Source organism: Corvus hawaiiensis, chromosome 31 (assembly GCF_020740725.1).
Source record: "Corvus hawaiiensis isolate bCorHaw1 chromosome 31, bCorHaw1.pri.cur, whole genome shotgun sequence".
Classification (NCBI taxonomy): domain Eukaryota; kingdom Metazoa; phylum Chordata; class Aves; order Passeriformes; family Corvidae; genus Corvus; species Corvus hawaiiensis.
In genome coordinates, this window is record NC_063243.1 from 2230868 (window position 1) to 2251643 (window position 20776).

The window sequence follows — 20776 nt, forward strand, 5'->3', positions numbered from 1 at the left end:
CGGGGCACTCGCAGGGCTTCCCTTAGCGGTGCCTCCGTTAGTGTCGGGTCAAGTGAGAGCTGCTGGAGAAGCTCTTCCCACACTCAGGACACTCGTAGGGCCTCTCCCCGGTGTGGATGCGCCGGTGCTTGGTAAGGCTGGAGTTGCATTTGAAGCCCTTCCCGCAGTCGGGGCAGCGGAAGGGCCTCTCATCCGTGTGAATGCGCTGATGTACGAGGAGGTGGGAGCTCCTCTGAAACCTCTTCCCACACTCAGAACACTCGTAGGGCCTCTCCCCAGTGTGGGTGCACTGGTGTACCTTCAGTTCGGAGCTCTGGCCGAAGCTCTTCCAGCAATTCAAGCACTCATAGGGCCGTTCCCTGGTGTGGACCACCTGGTGCCGGATCAGGTGGGAGCTGCTGGCAAAGCCCTTCCCACATTCCCCACACTCATAGGGCCTCTCCCCAGTGTGGATCCTCTGGTGTTTAATCAGGCTGGAGCTCCACCTGAAGCCCTTCCCACATTCCAAGCACTTGTGGGGCTTCTCCCCGCCCTGAGGCTTCTCCCCCAGCTCCGAGCTCCCCCTGGATCTCCGGCCGCCTTCCCGGCACAGGGGGGCTCTTTCCTCCTTGGATCTCTCTGGGCTGCGTTTGCAGCCCCTCCTCGTGCGGCATCTCCGGGGCTTTTCCTCCTCCTCCATCCGGCCACACCTTGGGAATGACAAATCCTGGTTTGGGGGGAGAAACAAGGGGTGAGCGCCTTCGGCTTGTGGTTTCTCCTGCCCAAGGCCATCACCAGGCATCTTGTGTCTGTTAAAAACTCCAAAACACCAAGATTCAGCCCAAAAGTACCACAAACATCAAGACACAGACCCAAAACTCCCAAAACATCAAGATTCAGACAAAACCCCCTCCAAAATATAAACATTCAGCCCCCACAAAAAAACCAAACCACCAACATGGAGCCCAAGAAACCTCAGAAACACCAATATTCACCCACGGGAAAATCGTGGATCCCCCTCCCTGATCACCTGCTGGATAGGGGGGGCAATGCTCCTGGGGCTGGGGGAGGCTGCAGATACAGCGAGTGCTGGAACCTTGCGGTGCCTCCTCTTCCTGCTCCTCCTCCTCCTCCTCCTGTGTCCCTACTCTTCCTCACACTCCTCTTCCTCACACAACTCCTTCTCCTGCTGAATCCCACCTGCTGCTCCCACGTGCATCCTTTCACCATTCTGGTCTCCAGCCCTGCTCCTCCAGCCTTTCTCCTCCTCCCCCCAGGCCCAGCACCCACCCCTGGCTCGCTCTGCCCCCCAGAGCTCTCGCATCCCACAGCACCAGCAGGGATGCAGCTGCGGCAGCTCGGGCTGCGGCAGCGCTGGGCTCTCGGCCGCTCCTGCCCGCACTCGGCCCCCGCCGCAGCCACTTCTGCCAGCACAGCACGGGCCGGCCCGGCCTTGGCGCTCCCCCCCTCCCACCTCCCCAAATTCCCCTCGCGGGGGGCGCCAAGGCCGGGCCACACGGGGGCTCCAGCTGGGGAGCGCCGGGCGCTGCGGCTCTGCCTGGCAACTGCTGACTCACCAGCGCCGCGCCTTCTGATTGGCTGAGCGCTGCCTGAGGGCCGCGCCTGCACCAAGGGGGGACACCCTGCTCCAGGGGGGATGGCCCGAAAACCGGGCACCCCCAGCCAAGGAACAACAGCAACGCCTCCCTACAAACACATGCTCTCAATCTGCTCGGACACAGCCACACCGACTTGGACACAAGCAAGTGACACCAGAAACCATCAGCTCCACAAAATGGCACTGATTGACACACACTGCTGCTCAGCCAAGCTCCTGCTCAATTCCTCAACTTCCAGAACAACAACAAAGCCTCAACACAACCATGGACATCGTGTCCTATACAAAAGGGGACAATGTGGAGGCAGTTTGCACATTCTCCCAGAGGTAATTAAGGACATGGACACCCAGCATGGGTAAAAAGTGAAGTCGAGAAGGGGTCTCAGCAACAGGGGACGGATGGTGTTGGTGTGCTGGGAAAGGATTGGTTGAAGGGAGTGTGCAGGAATATGGTTAAGGCAAACAGCAGCAGGAGGAATCTATGTGGTAAGAAAGGAAAAGGAAGATGGAAAAGAGGAGGAAGAGAAAAAAGTGAAGAATGGGATGTTTTTCAGCACCATCTTATCCTCAGAATTTGCCAGCTGATCCAGATCTTTTGTATCCCCGCGTTCCAGGACTGGGAAACAAAAAGGTTCAGGATTTCAGGGTGTTTCTCTGTGGTGGGGAGCAGCAGGACAGGGCAGCACGGGCTGGGGGCCTGTGGGGAGCTGCGGGGCCGGGCCGGGGCTGTGGGGCAGCCGGGGCTCAGCGCCGGGCACTGCCTGACCCCAACACCCCCCGGGCAGGGCCGGCACTGGCCCCCGGCCCCCAGGAGGCTGCGGGATGTGGAAGGATCAGGATTTTCTTTCATCGATCTTGTTTGGGTCACTGGAGAAACGAATGATTGTGCAGAAAGCTCAGCAGCTGTCAGAGGATGAGCACCCACAGGCACTGAGGGGGCTGCAGGAGAGGCACAAGAAGCCCCTGCAGCACTTGGCCAGAAAGGCTCAGCAGGGGAATGCAAGAAGGGATGAGCAAAAGGCCAAGGTGAAGGCAAAGGCCATGGCAGAGTTTCTACAGCCCCCCAGGGATGAACCGCAGGGCCCAAGGGGGCCCCAGCACCCAGGGGACGGCGGCGGCCACAAGCACCTGGCACAGGCATTGCCCTCCTCGGCACGGCAGAGCCCACCCAAACAGCCCCTGCCAAGGAATCAGGGCTCCAGCTGCAGGCCACAAGGACACTGCAAGCACAGACAGCAGCACCCTCAGCACCAGCAAGTCCACCCCTGATGGACATGGATTGTCAGGGCTCTCAGAGCTCCCAGCACACCAGGGACCCACCGCACCAGAGCCCTTGAGAACATTCAGGGCGCCTCTGGATCGAGACGAGGCCGCTCCTGATGGACACAGGGGCCTCTCGATCCACTCCGAATCTGAGACCTAAGGGGGGAAATTGTCAAGAAGTTCCTTGATTATTCAGGCAATAAGTGGGAAAGATGAGCAGGTGTGTTTTATTCAACCACTATTAGTAGATGTGGGAGATGGGTTTGAAATGCATCAATTTCTGTTTGTTGCTATTTGTGATTGTAATTTACTGGGAAGGGATTTGGTGGCTGAAGTGGGAATGCAAATTCATATTGTCAAAGGAGATACAGAGGCTAATGCTGCTGGACCTTTGTGTCAAATGTCTGCCAAGGCCTCTGCTGAAGGGAACCCAGAAGTGTGGGCAGCCCCAGGGAAATAGGGAAAATCAGATATGGAGCCTCTCCAAATTCCTTTGAAGCATCCAGGACAAGTGGTGTCTAAAAGCAATACCCTGTTCCAAGGGAGGCAAGGAAGGGGTTACAGCCTCTTACTGAGTCCCTGCTAAAGGCAGCGCTTCTGGAGCCAGGCATCTCTCCCTACAACACTCCTCTCCTGCCAGCCAAGAAACCCCATCATGGACACCAGAAGGAAAGCACAAGTTTCAAGGCTTCAAAAGCAGATTAACTGAGCCTCCTGCCCTGGCCCTCCCAGAAAATAGACTCAGACAGGGGAACTCATTTTACAGGAAAGATCCTTCAGGCCGTTCTGGCTGCTTTAGGAACACAGTGGCACCTCCAAACACCCTGGCAACCCCAGAGCTCAGGTCGGGTGGAAAGAATGAATGGGGAAATAAAGAAACACCTTCTGAAGCTGCTGAGAGAAACCAAGATGCCACGGGTACGGCTGCTGCCATTGGCTTTGGCAAGAAGAAGAGCCAGACCCAGGGCAGATAATCAATTATCTCCCCTGGAATTGAGGTTTCCATTCCTCACCCTGGGAATTCCCGACCTACTCGGGGGTGGAGATCAGGGATGTCTGTTTCAAGCAGTCTGTGGCCACAATCCTGTCTCTTGTGAAATCTCTTCCACAGGAAGCTCGGCTGGCACAGACCCTGCCTTGGCACTTTGCTGCCCACAACATCCAACCAGGACATCGGGTCCTGCCTGAGGAGCGCAAAGAAGCACCACTGGTGGCCAAGGGCGTGGCCCATTCCAAGTGTCCCCGAGCACAGAAACAGCCGCCAGCACAGCTGAACACGGGGGGACCCCTCACCCTCGCCTCAAGCTCTCTGAAGCCCCGCGGATTTGCACTCCCCGGCTGCAGGAGGACCATGCGAGGCCGCCACTGACCCTGCACAGAAGGGGCTGCAGCAGCAGCCAGGGCTCCACAGCGGGGGAAGCCCCGGGGGCTGCCCACAGATCCTCTGCTGAAATAGTCTGGCTGGGCACCTCCTCTGGCATCTCCAGGCACTGGGGGCCAATCCTCACTGGCACCGGGCGACCTTCAGAGCTTTCTGTGCCTGCACTCGCCACAGCTGCTGCGCGAGACAGCGGGAGAATTCCACTCTGGCTCTCAGTTACACTCACACTCTGGGCTGGGCGGGATTCGATTGCTGGAAAATATACCAAGTTCAGAATTGCTTTAAAATTTTATCTCTCTACTCAGGCTTGGTTTGCCTCTGCCTTGGGGAAAGGAATTTGAAAGTGTTTGTTAAGGGATGTTACACCACTCAGCAGAGATGAGCTTAACATCTCAACAGACTGGGAACAGCCCAAAAGATACCCAAAAGATAACGACCATCAACAAAACATCAACGCCCATCAGCAAACATCAAGGAACAGCTACCCCAGACACTGCCCCCGGCACAGCTGGAGACCCCTGCTCTGGAAAAGGCTGAGAAGGAAATCAAGGAGTGTGCACCTAATTAACATCAGAGGCCAAGCAATCCGGGGCCAATAGGAAACCAAATACTAAGAACTACCCAACTTGGAACCAATGAACATTAAACCTATGGATTTCTATGGGTTTAGACTGCATAAAGTTGAGGAAAAATTGAGTAAAACTCGTGTGCCATGGAATGATTTTCTCTGCACACCCGGGCTCTGTGTGCATGAAATGATTTCTGTTGCACATCCTGGCCAGAATAAAGTAATGCCTTGACCCTTAACACTAAAAAGGTCACTGGAGAGTTTTTGTTCTTCCCACAGTTTCAGTGACAAGACTACACAATTAAAATGTTTTTTTTCATAATCCTACTGTGACATTGTCAGCTGGGTTTGGGCCAGGGGTGTGTGAACTAAAAATTGTTTTAGCCTTAGGGGAAGAAGTAGAAAAATCTTTATTGCTTTGGGGTTTTTTTGTGTATGTGTGTGCGTGGCTGTTAGTGATGGCAGAATTTTAGAATGGGTTTTTCGAGGTTCACATTTAGGTTGCGTTTTGCAAAACTGGAAGAGTTTTAAAGGTGACCCTTTAACTCATTAACAGTTAATGAAACACGATTTTAAAAAAGGGGGAAAAAAAAAAAGGGCGCGGAGGGAGGTGGGGCCAATGCAACTCCTGGGATGGCTGCCCTGGAGGAAAAGCCCTGGAGATGCCACATGAGGAGGGGCTGCAAACGCAGCCCAGAGAGATCCAAGGAGGAAAGAGCCCCCCTATGCCAGGAAGGCGGCCAGAGATCCAGGCGGAGCTTTGAGCTGGGGGAGAAGCCTCAGGGCGGGGAGAAGCCCCACAAGTGCTTGGAATGTGGGAAGGGCTTCAGGTGGAGCTCCAGCCTGATCCGGCACCAGAGGATCCACACTGGGGAAAAGCCTTATGAGTGTGGGGAATGTGGGATGAGCTTCAGTCAGAGCTACAGCCTGAGGGTACACCAGCGCACCCACACTGGGGAGAGGCCCTACGAGTGTTCTGAGTGTGGGAAGAGGTTTCAGAGGAGCTCCCACCTCCTCGAACATCAGCGCATTCACACGGATGAGAGGCCCTTCCGCTGCCCCGACTGCAAGATGGGCTTCAAACGCAACTCCCACCTCACCCTTCACTGGCGCACCCACACTGGGGAGAGGCCCTACGAGTGTCCTGAGTGTGGGAAGAGCTTCTCACAGAGCTCTAACTTGACCCAACACCAATGGAGGTTCCACTAAGGGAAGTCCTGCGAGTTCCCCGAGTGCGGGAAGAGCTTCGTGCGCTGCTCCAGCTCCATCCCCCGTGGGAGGATCGGCGTTGGATGATCCCCAGGGACCCCCGTTGGGCAGAGCCCTGGTGACCCCCGTTCCGGGTGATCCCCACTGGGTGGGGGGAAGGTGTTGGAGAGATTTCTTTGCCTTCTCCTTGTCCTGCTGTGATTTTGTTGGTAATAAATTCCCTCCCTGTGCCCAGGCTGGCTCTGTTGTGCCTGTTCCAGTTGAAAGGGTGAAAATCATTGTACATGTGTAATGCAGTCTTGGTGCTCGAGGCACGAGCTCTGGCGTGCCCCAGGTCAAAGAGAGTCCAGCACAAGCAACTCAGGCATGAGGAAGAGAGCTGCTGGCTGAGCTAGGCTAGCTGGCTTCTTTGCAGAGGGAACACGGCAGGAGCTGAAGGGATCGGCTCACGTTAGCTCGGAGACAAAGGAAGAGAGAGGCTGTTCTGGTCTGACTCCTAACAGGTTTACTGTCAGAAGTTTCACAACCCAAACAAGCTCGGAAGGGATGGATGCCATGGGATGTGATGGGATGCCCCCCTCAGGCTTTTCCTCAGTTTTACAGGCAATTTGAAAACCCCGGTGAAAGGGGAAACAACCAATGAGTTACAAGCCAGGGGGAGGATACAATGGAACAAGAACCACTGTGGTAAACCGAGAGGCGGGAGTTATAACAGAACCAATGAACGACTGAGTAACCGAGAATTTTCCCGAACCGGGGGAGGTGGCTTGGACCCGGGCACCGCCCAGGGGGTGCGGCTTAGGCTTCTGAGCCGCCCATTGACCTCTGAGTCGGCCTCTTCGGGGAACCCGATCCAGGGGAGGGGCTGGGATTGATTGGCATCTCACTGCCCCAGCCCTGCAGTGGGCTGGGTCACACCAACATCTCCCCCTTGTTTATTACTTTGAAATGAGGGGGAAGGCTTAAGAGATTTCAAAACCAAACACTTTAAAATGGGAAGGGCTAATAAAATTAACAACACTATAAACAAAACCCCATACAATGTCCTTGATAATGGAAGGAATCTGCCTGCTGGAGCTCCCGGTGCAGAGGAGGAGCTGCAGCAGCAGGTGGGACAGCAGCAGGTAGGATGTCATCATGCTGTCGAGGGAGGTAACTTTAGGAACAGTGTAACACAAAAAAAAATTAATACAAATACAATTAACTTAAATAACAATGGCTCCCTTGGACTCCCCCTCTTTCAAAACGAAACTGAGGGGTCATATTGGGAAAGGAGACACATTTTAAGGAGACTGGGAGATGGAGGGTTTGTTTTTCAGGCCTGGAGGAGGAGTCTTTTTTAGGTGGTTTGGTTTTTCTTCTTTTCCAGGCTGTGGCAGCTTCTTTCCTTTGTTTGGCATCCGCAGGTGGTCTCAAAAAGTGTTTGATCCACTTCCCAGGGATTCATCTTGGACTTTCTGGGGTGGAAACACACCCGTAGCCTCTACCCCGGGTGACTAGGGGGTACGGGCCACGTATTTGTAAAGTATCAGGGTCTTTTATTAGGACCCCAGGTCTCTCAGTCAGTTTATGTTTGGCAGAGTTGGTGAAATATCTCATTATGGGAGGATCAGGTTCCTCATAGGAACAGTTTAAAAAGTTCAAAGTGAACAACGCTTTGGACAGTCTTATGATGGGGGCAGTGATCTCATTGCCACCTTTTTGTTGTTCTAGCTGTCTTTTTAGTGTTTGATGCTTTCTTTCTATGATGGCTTGGCCTGTGGGCGAATGAGGGATGCCAGTGATGTGATCCACACCTCACTCACTCATGAATGTTTTTAACTCTGCAGAGGTGTATGCTGGGCCATTGTCAGTTTTTATTTTATTTGGTGTGCCCAACACAGCAAAGGCCTGTACCAGGTGGTTGATGACATCTTTGGCTTTCTCCCCACGGTGGGCTGAGGCAAAGGTTGCACCAGAAAAGGTATCCACAGAAACATGAATATATTTCTGGCGGCCAAACCGGGGGAAGTGGGTGACATCTGTTTGCCATACCTCACAACTGCCCAGGCCTTGGGGGTTAACCCCCTGACCTAATGATGGAAGCTGATGTTTTTGGCAGCTAGGGCATGTCGCCACAATGGCTTTTGCCTGGTCTCTAGTGAGGTGGAACATTTGAATGAGAGCTGGAGCATTTTGATGGAACATTGCATGGCTCAGCTGGGCTTGCTGGAATCTGTTAGGCAGATTCGCTAACTCGATGGGCATAGCTATGGCATCTGCTCTCCTGTTCCCTTTGGCAATAAATCCTGGTAGGTCAGCGTGTGATTTCACGTGCATGACATAGAATGGGTGCTTTCAGTGGGAGATCAGTTGAATCAGTGTCGAAAGCAAGTTATGAATTTTTGGGTTTGTGACCTCCTTTAGTAAGGCTCTCTCTGCCCTGGAAACTACACCTGCTACATAGGCCGAATCACTTATCAAATTGAATGGTTCACTGAACCGCTCAAATGCCCTGACCACAGCTGCAAGTTCTGTCACTTGTGGGGATCCTTCAACTACCTGCACATCAGAGTCCCACTTCTGAGTGTGAGGATCCCTCCAAGTGATGACAGACTTGTGGGAACATCCAGAGCCATCTGAAAAGACGGTCAGGGCATTTAATGGTTTTCTGCTTTGAATTTCTTTTGGAATCAGTTTGAAGACAGAAGGAAACAGTCTGTGTTTTGGATGGTATATAGAAATTTGGCCTGTGTAGCTGTCTAGGGTGAACTGGAGGTGCTCACTGTTTTGAAGGAGGTTATTAAGTGAATCAGTTGCCAGTGGTAGGTAGATGCATGTAAAGTCACACCCTGCAAGGGTGCGGAGGCGGGATCTAGATTTCATCACCAACTGAGCCATGAGTTCCTGTGCCGTTGTTGCCGATACTTTTGGACAGCTGGTGCGAGAGGAAAACACACTCGATGATCAACAGGGGATCACTCTGCACCTCGTCCTATTGAAATATCAGCCCGTGAAGGTATGGCATTTCCCCTAACACAATAAATTGAAAAGGCAGACCTGGGGCACAGCAGTGTGCCTGCCAGGACAACAGCACTTCCTGTACCTTACAGATGGACTGTCTTGCCTCCTCTGTCAGATGCCTGGGTGATATGAGGTCATCTTTCCCTCGCAGGAGGTTGAATAGAGGAGCGAGATCTTCTGTCGTCAGCCCTAGGAGCGGCCTCACCCATTTATGGACCCGCAGAGCTGATGGAGTTCCTGCAAGGTCTTAGGGTGATCATTAATTTTGACTTGTTGGGGAACCACAGTCTGTTCATGGATTTTCAGTCCAAGGTATTTAAATGGAGAGGTTTTCTGGACCTTTTCAGCCTGGATTTCAAATCCATTTGCCTCTAAGGCCTCGATTACCTTCCCCAATATCCAGTCTAAATAGGATTGGTTAGGAGCACACACCAAAACATCGTCCATATAGTGGAGCACTATTGCCTTTGCTGCTAACTTTCTGATGGGGGACAGAATGCGAGCTACATACCACTGGCAGATGGTGGGTAAGTTTTTCATGCCTTGTGGCAGAACTCACCACTGGTAGCGCTGCATGGGAGCCTTTCAGTTGATGGAAGGTACCGAGAAGGCAAACCTAGGAGCATCGTCTGGGTGCAGAGGGATCTGGAAGAAACAGTCTTTAATATCAATGACTGCTATCTTCCACTGCCTGGGGAGCATGGAGGGTGAAAGCATTCCGGGCTGCAGGGGTCCCATGTCCTCAATGACTGTGTTTATTTTATGCAAGTCCTGTAGGAGGCGCCACTGGTCTTTCCCCAGCTTTTTGATTACAAATACCGGGGAGTTCCAAGGCCTGTTAGATGGTTCGATATTTCCTTTTTTCAATTGCTCCTCCACAAGTGTGGTTAGTGCCTTTAATTTGTCATTTTTCAAAGGCCACTGATCAATCCAGATATGTTCGTCAGAGATCCAATTTAATTTCTGGAAGGGGCGCTCCACAGTGGCCTTTACCAAAAATTCTGGGGTTGGGATGGAATTTCGACTCGAGCCCACCACTGGGACATGAGATCCCTGCCCCACAATGTAAATCCAGAGTCAATTACAAAAGGACGGACTGATGCTATCTGTCCCTCTGGACCCTCAATTTGGACAACTGCCTTGCTTCTCTGGGCAGATATAGATCCCCCCAGACCTGTCACAATACCTTCTGCCAGCTGCAGCTCCCAGTGTGCAGCTCCCAGTGTGACGGGAAGAAATGACTGTCACCTCTGCTCCTGTGTCCATCATTCCTACCAGGCTGATGTCCGAGCCTTGGCAAGACAGTTTGCAATTAAACATGGGTTTGTCATTCCCAACTACCTCAGCCCAGAAGACAGAGGGGTTGTAGTCCTGTGGCGGACTACTGGGCATGGGAATAGCTTGGGCCACAACCTGGTTAGCAGCAAGAGAATAGGGAGGGTTAACACACTGGGTATTGACAGTAAACAACCCTTGTGGCCCCACTTGAACAATTTCTGGGGTAACACAAATGTCACCAGGTGTGTTGTACAACATCTTTTAAAACAAACAGTATACAGTCTCTCAGATTCTCGCAACTCACAACAATTGCCTGGGGTGTCACAACAATTCTCTGGGTTGTCACCGAGTCCATCTGAGTTGCAGTGGTCATGGTGACCATTTTCCTGGTGGCAGTTTCTTGATTCATTCCCCTGCGTGGCCCTGCCATTCCACGCGGTCCTGTCAGTTTTTTGGCTGCATCCCATTGGCGGCAGGCGATGTCATTTGCCTTGGGGAGACAGCTCGGGAACCCTGATTAATTGGAGCCAGAGTGCTGCAGTTTCGGGCCAAGTGCCCTGGTTTGCCACACCTGTGACAGACCCAATTAGCATTTCTATTGCCCTGAGATGCTGTTGCATCAGCATCGGCTGCCGTTCCTATAAAGTTTTCCACCGTTTTTAAATTTGGCTGATGAATTGGCACCAATGTTGTGCAAGCACGAATCATTTGACTTAAGGTTGGTGGAGCTTCAAATGGAAGACCCAAAATCACTCTTTTACAAGCATCACTGGCATTAGTCTTTGCAATTTGGGTTATAATATGCTCTCTTGTTTTTGGATCTTCCACTTGTCTTTCCACTACAAGCCTCAGTTTATCCCCAAAATCAATAAATGGCTCATTTTGCAGTTGCCGAATCTCAGTATAATTCAATTGAGGTGCTAATTTAGGGGGCATCATTAAGAACACTTGCTGTACTGCCTGCTTTACAGCATTCAGGACCAGCTCTGGTGTATTTTGAGCCTGGTTCTGGGGCTTGGCTAATAACCCCTCACCGGTAAGGTGATCCATAAAAATCCCAGCGTTGTTTGGATTCTGCAGTAAAATTGGGAGGACCTCTTCCAGTTGCTTTCTCCAACCTTCTTCCCACATTTGAAACTCAGATGGGGAAAGCAAGCAAGAGAAAATGCTTTTGAGGTCGTGTGGCACAATCACTGTACTGGTGAGAGTTATCTGCAGAAGGTTCTTAAAATACTGACTCTCCCTCCCAAATTCTTTCTGGGCTTTGCAAAGCTCTTTCAGCCCTGCAGGATTAAAAGGTTTCCATGTGGGATTATTGCCAGTTCGATCATACGTTACAGGAGCAGCAAAGGGGAGGAGGGGGCTGAGGGGACTCCTGGACCCTATTTCAAGATGGCATCGGTTCCAGTTTCTACTCTGTGGGAACCGGAAGAGGGGACGTGGGAACCAGGAAGTCTTCCACAGGGGGCGGGGTTGGAGGACCAGGAGGAGCGGTCACAGGATGGGCAGGGATTCCTGATGCAGGGGGTGGTACCTGATGTGTGGGAGGAGCCCGAAGGCATCATGTCTGGGGGCGGGGATAGGAAAGAGTTGGGGGTAGGAGGGTGAAAAGGATTGTGGGAAGAAGAAGAGGGGGGAGGGGTGGACTGTGCCATGCGGTTGGCGCCATTGTTCAGACACGTGGAGTGGGGGGGGGGACAATGGCAAACGGCATTTAGAACAGTTTTCTGGGCTTACAACTGGGGAAGAGGGCGAGGGATACAGGGTTTGGGAAGAGGCAGCCTGGCCAGGGCTATCCTGACAGGGTGGCTGAAAAGACCAAGAGGGGTCAGAGAGAAGGTAGCAACTCTGTGCCTCTGGGCATATCAGCTCATTCGGATTTTTCGATGAAGGGGAAGTGGGATGAGGAGCAGGAGGGAAGGAAGGAAGGGTACGGGAAGAACTGTGAGGGGATTTGTGCTTTTCTTTTACTTTCTGATCCATTTTATGCAAGTCCCGAAGGACTAGAACAAGGGGAAAAAAAATTTCTCCAGGAGTCCCCTTTTCGCTTTAAATAAGTAATCTTATCCCCCACAGCCTGCCAGAATGCAGGAATTTTAAATTTGCAGGAGACACTTGAGGAAGGTAAAAGAAAAGCCAGAGAACAAACTGTTTTAACAGACCCTTTGAAAATTTAAACCCACTAACTTGAAGGAATTTCGCAACTGGGAGAAAAAGCTCACTTTGGGGCTGAGAGAGTTTTGATCCCATCTCTCTCTCAGCACTTCTTCCACCCACCACCCACAAAATGAAAAAAGAAACAAAATATCAGGGACCGGGGATACTCACACAAGTTTCAGAAATCAGTTAAAAGGCGTCTGGTCCCAAATTAAAAGGCACAGGTGGGGGGTTCTCCGAGGCACGGCTGCTCTCCAAAGTCAGTTCAGTGCAGAATCAGTGGGAGTTAGCAGCCTTCTCTCAGGGCACCGCTCCTAAAACAGAGCAGACTGCACCGAGAGGCGTCAGCAGGTCCAAAGTCGCTTCTTCTCGCTGTCCACCAACAGCCACGATGTTGCAGGGATCCACTCGTGTGAGCCCCACGCTTGGTGCTCCAACCTAACGTGTTGGGTCAAGTGAGAGCTCTGTGAGAAGCTCTTCCCACACTGGCGACACTCGCAGGGCCTCTCTCCAGTGCGGATGTACTGGCAGGTGATGAGCTGGGAGCTCTGGCTGAAGCTCTTCCCACATTCCAAGCACTTGAAGGCCATTCTCCAGTGCGGATCTTGTGGTCCTTGCGGAGGTGGGAGTTCTTGCTGAAGCTCTGCCCACATTCCAAGAACTTGTAGTGCTGTTCCCTGGCGTCGATCCTGCGATGGGTGACCAGGTCAGACTTCCACAGGAAGCTCTTCCCACATTCCAAGCATTAGGAGGGATGTTCCTTAGTTTGGATCTCCTGCTGCTGGATCAGGTGGCAGCTCTGCCTGAAGCTCATTCCACGTTCCAAGCACGTGTAGGGTGTCTCCGTTTGAGAGACGATTTAAAAGAGGACACTCTGGAGTGAGTGTCGCCTCCTCTACAGGGTTCCAATAATCCCTTTCCACCAATAGGAAATGGGTATTAATAGATGAAAGCGAAGAAAACTCCAGTGATTTGTTAACAAACAGAATGCCCTCAAGGCAAGAAAAACCAGTAAATAACTGCTAGATATTAAATTGTCAGCCCTTACCCCCACACACCCCCTGGGACAAAAGACCCAAAACGCCAGAGAAATCCCCGCTCTCCACACGCGGTACAGGACGGCGCCGGCTTCTCCCTCGGGGGAAAAACCAGCCCGGGGCTGTCCCGAAGGCGGTGAAAGCCCGGGGCTCGGCCGGCGCTGAGCTCCTGCCCAGGGCGGCTCCGCGGGCACGGGCCCGGCAGGCGAAGCAGCGGCGCTGAAGCCCCGGGCTGTTTTCTCTCCCGGCTCGGCCCGGCTCGCTGGGGCTTTGGGCTGCAGCGGCGCCGCTCCGCTCCCGCCGGCGCGGAGCCCCCTCGTGGGCACCCCGAGGCTCGCCGCTGCAGCGTCTCCGAACCGCGGCAAGGAAAAAAATCCTCTCTGCGCCTGGGCCAAAAAAGCTTTTCAGCCAAGCAAAAAGCCTCGGTGGACAGAGAGCGCCGGAAATCCTGGGCAGCGAGGCTTCAAAACGCCCGCGCAGCGAACAAGGAGCCTCTCCCCGCCCTGGCCCCACACACGGCCCGTCCCGGGCTCCGGGGACTCAAAGCTTGTGGCCAATATTTGCTAACTTTTACCCTGTACCTTATACTTGCACAGGTACAATGATTTGAACCCTTTCAACCGGCACGGGCACAACAGAGCCAGCCTGGGCACAGGGAGGGAATTTATTACCAACCAAATCCCAGCAGCACAAGGAGAAGGCAAAGAAATCTCTCCAACACCTTCCCCCCACCCAGCGCGGATCACCCGGAACAGGGGTCACCAGGGCTCTGCCCAACGGGGGTCACTGGGGATCATCCAACGCCGATCCTCCCACGGGGGATGGAGCTGGAGCAGCGCACAAAGCTCTTCCCGCACTCGGGGCACTCACAGGGCTTCCCTTAGCGGTGCCTCTGTTGGTGTCGGGTCAAGTTAGAGCTGCTGGAGAAGCTCTTCCCACACTGGGGACACTCGTAGGGCCTCTCCCCGGTGTGTGTGGGTGGATGATGAGGCTGTAGCTCCACCTGAAGCCCTTCCCACATTCCAAGCACTTGTGGGGCTTCTCCCCGCCCTGAGGCTTCTCCCCCAGCTTCGAGCTCCCCCTGAATCTCCGGCCGCCTTCCTGGCACAGGGGGGCTCTTTCCTCCTTGGATCTCTCTGGGCTGCGTTTGCAGCCCCTCCTCGTGCGGCATCTCCGGGGCTTTTCCTCCTCCTCCATCCGGCCACACCTTGGGAATGACAAATCCTGGTTTGGGGGGAAAAACAAGGGGTGAGCACCGTGGGCTGGGGGTTCCTCCTGCCCAGGTCAATCACCAGGCATCTTGTGTCTGAAGTCATGTCATTCATTCAACTGAAGATACGCAACTACACATATTGCTGGTCTTTCACTTCCAAACTAATCTCCCCATTTAAAATATTATTTTCATCTCCAGCTGCTCTAGCAGGTCTCTGCCCAAAAGTGCAGATGGAGCATTAGGCATTGTCATAGGTTAGCAAGCATAGTCCCGGAAGGGATGTCCTTGCTAAGGGGTGCTTACAGCTTCTGGGACCTGATAGAACCTATCAGCTGGCCAGTTTGAATATGGACAATTCTTTAAGCGACTTGAAGTTGTGACCGCCTCTGTGATCCACACTTAAGAATAGACAACCCCTCCCAGCTCTCTGTCTCTCGTTTCCGGTGCTGGGACAGGTGGCTGCGGGCCCCGTGTGGGGGCCAGCGGGCCCAGCCCAGGCCCTGCTTGGGCCAGGCAGGGCCGGGCCACGGCCATCCTGGAGCCGATGGGCCCTGTTCCATCCGTGGAACCCCCCTCACAGCCCTGCTGTGGGCAGCCGGAGTGGCTCGGCTCTCCCCCCTCTCCACTGCAATAAGCCACATTCCAGCTGCAAGGCCGAGGTGAGATTAACCCTTTTATTGCTGTGACGAGCTGAAAACCTGAGGGAAGAGAAAGAGGAGATGCTTAAAGCTGAAATTCTGTTGTGAAGCTATGATATATCAGAGTATCCCGTTGTAATTCCATGAAGATATGGGGGGTGGAGTGTTCAACTCGTAAGCAAAAGCACCTGCACTGAGATAGGCAGATGCTGACGCAGCTGTAATTTCATGAGAAGTTTGGACAGGGAGAGATGGACGCGATGAGGACTTTTGCTCCAAATGGGAAAGGAGAAAACCTCAGTTCCTAGAGATGCTCCCAGAGATAGTCCTAAAGATGAAGCTGAAGAAGACCCTTTGCTCCCAGGAAAGGAGAAGGGCCTCTGTTCTTAGAGATGAAATGCTCCCAGAGATGGGTGAAGAGAACTTTTGTTTCTGAATGGCTCAACCTTAAAATTGTACCCCAAAAAACTTCAAGAGTGGACCCTCGAAAGCAGTTGTGGGAAAAGCTGCAAGTCGAGGGAAGGGACTCACATACGAGCAGAGAGGCCTCCTCCTAAATGGACTGAACAATATTTGGAAGTGGGCGGCTGTCTCGTTGTGATAATGTTTTCATAGCACGAGCAAGAAGAGACTTCTCTTTCTAAACGGACTGAACAAGGTTATTATGGAAGTGGTAACAGACTGAACATCTTAAGGGTTGTGTTTTTACATTGTCAGTGGGAGAAGGGAGGAAGGTGGGGAGAGGAGGAGAGTTCTGAAGGTGTGGTATAATTTTTTTTCCCCCTCTTTTAGGTCTGTTAATAAACTTCTTTATATTCTTTCAAGTTTGGTGCCTGCTTTGCGTTTCTCCTAATTCTTATCTCACAGAAGATAAACAGTAATGAGTATTTTGGACCAAACCACTACAGGCATATATAAAAATCGATGAATTCCCCAGTTTTCCCAATTTATATTTCAGTAGTTTACAAAAGTATGCCCTTTCAGATTGACCAGTTGCTCCTGTTCTTACAACATAATTACTTGATATAGGTATGTCTCGGTTTTGAAAGACAGGTGTCTGCTAAGGAAGGCAGAGGCCCCCCTTGAAGTGGCAGATATAACCCCTTTTCCCTCCAAGTTATTATATTTTGAAATCAAGGGCCTTTAGGCAAAGATGTGGGAAATAGGAATAACAGTTCTTTACTCTATATATATATGTATATAACCAGTCAAACAAAACAACAACAACTATGGCAGTAACAGCAAACACAAACCCAGTGCCAGCCTTCTCGGCTGTCAGGCTATTTCCCCTCGGGTGCAGTTCCGCTCGCAGCCGGCAGGGGCGCTGGCGGCTCCCGGTGAGCAGGGCAGGTGCGATGGTTCCCCCGCGGCTGCAGGGGGCGCTCCGGAGCGAGCTCGGGACACACGCGGCTCTGGTGCCCTGGGATCCCGGGAAGGATGGAACAAAGGCTTCACAAACCGCTGGGCAGCCGATCCCGGACTCTCAGGAACAGCAGGCTGGAATGGCAGGGACGAACGCAAATCCCGGGTGGCAGACGAGATGTATCCAGATGGGAAAAAAACCACGGAGGCCCAGGCAGGCAGGGTGAGCAGGGCTGCAGCGTAGCGAAAGCTCGAAGCAGCAGCGGAGCAGGACAGCCACAGCTCGGTCTCCAGCAGGGCAGGGAAAAGCGGCTTTTGGGGTCCCGGCGTTGCTTCCAGCAGGAAGAAAGAACGGCCAAAAAGAAAGCAGCAGCAGCTCCTTTCTCTGCAGCTTCTCTCTCCGGACGCTCAGAGCGAACTGTCCCCACACCCAGGTGTAGACAAAAGAGTAGCCAGGCCCGCCCCACTCCCCTTTTTGTCTTTCTTAAGTACAGCTATTTGTCCCCTAGCAACATGCATATGGGAGAAAATTCCTTTAACAGGAAAACCTAAGACTAAACTAAAACCCCAACATTATCCACCCCGAATTTTTTCCCATACTAACATGTTACATGAAACTTAACTTTTTTTTTAACCATATAAATCTATGCATTACCCAAATTATATACAAATATACATGCTGATACTGATACAAGTACAGAGCCATGGGTAGTTCACCCTAAAACAAGGTCCTCTTGAGGTAAGCATCGGGTCTCTCCATCTTTTTGCATCACCCACCAGGTGCAACCTGGTCCCTGAGCAAAAACAACCCCACGGATGGGTTTGTCTTTGCTCAAGGCAGACTTTACCCAAACAGTTTTTCCAAGCATACCTCTCATGTGCACCACTGGAACCTTATCTCCATCTGTTGTTTGTAGGGGTTCAGATTGGGCAGGGCCTGCTCGGCTGGTGGAACCTCGAGTGTTAACTAACCAGGTGGCTCTTGCTAAATGCATCTCCCAGTTTTTGAAAGTCCCCCCACCCAGTGCCTTCAAGGTGGTTTTAAGCAGTCCATTACACCGCTCAACCTTCCCAGCTGCTGGTGCATGGTAAGGGATGTGGTACACCCACTCAGTGCCATGTTCTCTAGCCCAGGTGTTTATAAGGCTGTTCTTGAAATGAGTCCCATTGTCAGACTCGATTCTCTCAGGGGTGCCATGCCTCCAAAGGACTTGCTTTTCCAGGCCCAGGATGGTGTTCCGGGCAGTAGCATGAGGCACAGGGTAGGTCTCCAGCCACCCAGTGGTGGCTTCTACCATTGTGAGCACATAGCGCTTGCCTTGGCGGGTTTGAGGCAGTGTGATGTAATCAATCTGCCAGGCCTCCCCATACTTGTATTTGGACCATCGCCCGCCATACCACAGAGGCTTCACCCGCTTGGCCTGCTTGATCGCAGCGCATGTCTCACAGTCATGGATAACCTGGGAGATACTGTCCATGGTTAGATCCACCCCTCGGTCTCGTGCCCACTTACAGGTGGCATCTCTGCCCTGATGGCCTGAGGCATCATGGGCCCATCGAGCTAGGAACAGTTCTCCTTTATGTTGCCAATCCAAGTCTATCTGGGACACCTCTATTTTCGCAGCCTGATCTACCTGTTTGTTGTTACGATGTTCTTCATTAGCCCGGCTCCTGGGGATGTGAGCATCTACATGACGGACCTTCACGGATAGCTTCTCTACCCAAGTGGCAATGTCTTTCCACTCTTCAGCAGCCCAGATTGGTTTTCCTCTGCGCTGCCAGTTTGCCTTATTCCACCTTTCCAGCCAACCCCACAGAGCATTGGCTACCATCCATGAATCAGTGTAGAGGTAGAGCTTTGGCCACTTCTCTCTTTCAGCTATGTCCAGAGCTAATTGGACAGCTTTGAGCTCAGCAAATTGGCTCGATCCACCTTCTCCTTCAGTGGCCTGTGCAACTTGTCGTGTGGGGCTCCATACAGCGGCTTTCCATTTCCGGCTAGCGCCTACAATTCGGCAGGAAGCATCAGTGAAGAGGGCGTATTGTCTTTCACTCTCTGGTAGCTCGTTATATGGTGGAGCTTCTTCGGCACGTGTCACCTGCTCCTCTTCTTCTTCAGAAGATAACCCAAAAGTCTCACCTTCCGGCCAGTTCGTAATTATTTCCAAGATCCCAGGGCGACTTGGGTTTCCAATTCGGGCGCGCTGCGTGATGAGGGCAATCCATTTGCTCCAAGTAGCGTCGGTGGCGTGATGCGTGGAGGGAACCTTTCCTTTGAACATCCACCCCAGCACCGGTAGTCGGGGTGCCAGGAGGAGTTGTGCCTCTGTGCCGATTACTTCTGAGGCAGCCTGGACTCCTTCATAAGCTGCCAGGATTTCCTTCTCTGTGGGAGTGTAGTTGGCTTCAGACCCTCTGTAGCTTCGGCTCCAGAATCCCAGTGGTCGGCCCCGAGTCTCACCAGGCACCTTCTGCCAGAGGCTCCAGGACAGACCATTGTTCCCGGCTGCAGAGTAGAGCACGTTCTTCACCTCTGGTCCTGTCCTGACTGGGCCAAGGGCTACGGCGTGAGCAATTTCCTGTTTGATCTGGGCGAAGGCTTGCTGCTGTTCAGGGCCCCAGTGGAAATCATTCTTCTTGCGGGTAACCAGGTAGAGAGGACTCACGATCTGGCTGTACTCGGGAATGTGCATCCTCCAGAAACCTATAGCACCTAGGAAAGCTTGTGTTTCCTTCTTGTTGGTCGGCGGAGACATTGCTGTGATCTTATTGATGACCTCAGTGGGACTCTGACGTCGTCCATCTTGCCACTTTACTCCCAGGAACTGGATCTCTCGGGCAGGTCCCTTGACCTTGCTCTTCTTGATGGCAAAACCAGCTTGCAGGAGAATTTGAATTATTCTCTCTCCTTTCTCAAACACTTCGGTTGCGGTGTTCCCCCACACAATGATGTCATCAATGTACTGCAGATGTTCTGGAGCCTCACTCTTTTCTAGTGCAGTCTGGATCAGTCCATGACAGATGGTGGGACTGTGCTTCCACCCCTGGGGCAGTCGGTTCCAGGTGTACTGCACACCCCTCCAGGTGAAAGCAAACTGAGGCCTGCACTCTGCTGCCAGAGGAATGGAGAAGAATGCATTGGCAATGTCAATAGTGGCGTACCACTTCGCTGCTTTGGACTCCAGCTCGTACTGGAGCTCCAACATGTCTGGCACGGCAGCGCTCAACGGTGGAGTCACTTCATTCAGGGCACGATAGTCCACAGTCAATCTCCATTCCCCGTCAGACTTGCGCACAGGCCAGATGGGGCTGTTGAAGGGTGAGTGGGTCTTGTTGACCACCCCTTGACTCTCCAGCTCGCGGATCATCTTGTGGATGGGGATCACAGCATCTCGATTTGTCCGATACTGCCGGCGGTGCACTGTCGAGGTGGCAATTGGCACTCGTTGCTCTTCCACTTTCAGGAGCCCAACTGCAGAAGGATTCTCAGATAGTCCAGGCAGGGTGTTCAATTGCCTAATGCCCTCTGCCTCCACAGCAGCAATCCCAAATACCCACCTGGGTCCTTTTGGGTCTTTGTAGTAGCCATTCCGGAGGAAGTCTATGCCCAGAATACACGGGGCCTCTGGGCCGGTCACAATCGGATGCTTTTGCCACTCCTTCCCAGTCAGGCTCACCTCAGCTTCCAAAAGGGTCAACTGCTGTGATCCCCCGGTCACCCCAGCGATGGATACAGGTTCTGCCCCCACATGTCCCGATGGCATTAAAGTACATTGTGCCCCAGTATCAACCAATGCATCATATTTTTGTGGCTCTGATGTGCCAGGCCATCGGATCCACACCGTCCAGAAAACTCGGTTCTCCCGTGCCTCTTCCTGGCTAGAGGCAGGGCCCCTCTAGCCCTGGTTATCATTCTTTCCCTGGGCATACATGCTCGAGGTACCTTCAAGGGGATCCGACATATCATCCTCCCTTCTGTAATGCCTGGCAGCTCGGTCACGGGAGGCTGAGGCTACCTTCACCTTAACGGAACCCCCTCGGTTAGTGCCTCCCTCCTTGAGTTCACGCAC

General features: G+C 52.7%; 1 pseudogene; it reads right to left on the minus strand.

Annotated features, from left to right (window-relative positions):
* Positions 1-37: 37 nt before the first annotated feature.
* Positions 38-20776, minus strand: part of LOC125318741 — a 33232-nt pseudogene continuing 12493 nt past the window's right edge.